A 502-nucleotide genomic window follows, 5' to 3' on the forward strand; every position below is an offset into this window, starting at 1 on the left:
TTTCTCAGTTAATAACAGCTGGGTGGCTGGGGGAGGACGGAAGGTGGCCTTGGCTGAGTCTGGGCGGGCGCCTCCCACTCACCCGCGAGCCGCCGTGGGAGCAGGAGGATGGCGGCGGTAGCGGCGGCCGCCCGGGAGGAGGCGGTGCCGAGGCTCTCGGCGCAGAGCGCGGCGGCTGCAGAGAGCGGCAGCGGCCCGTCGCGGCGCACTAGAACCGAAAGCAGCGGCAGCCGCGCAGCCACCTGAGCCGCCCCTCCCGCCGGAGCCAGGGAGCGGCGCCCACGGGAGCCGGGACCTCCTTCCTCTCCGTCTCTCCTCGTCTCCCGCGCCCCGTGTCAGGCAGCAGGTCTCGCCCGTCAACCCCGAGAAGAGCGCGCCGGGCGCAGACCGCCCCTCGGGGCGCCGGGCTGCGGCCCTGGACGTGCGGGCTTCTGTCTGCGCCGGCCTCTGCGCCTCGACCCTGCCCTCTCGCTCACGCGCTCGCTCCCCCCCTCCCGGCGCT

The sequence above is a fragment of the Neophocaena asiaeorientalis genome, unplaced genomic scaffold (genome assembly GCF_003031525.2).
Source record: "Neophocaena asiaeorientalis asiaeorientalis breed wild unplaced genomic scaffold, Neophocaena_asiaeorientalis_V1.1 scaffold36, whole genome shotgun sequence".
Lineage (NCBI taxonomy): Eukaryota > Metazoa > Chordata > Mammalia > Artiodactyla > Phocoenidae > Neophocaena > Neophocaena asiaeorientalis.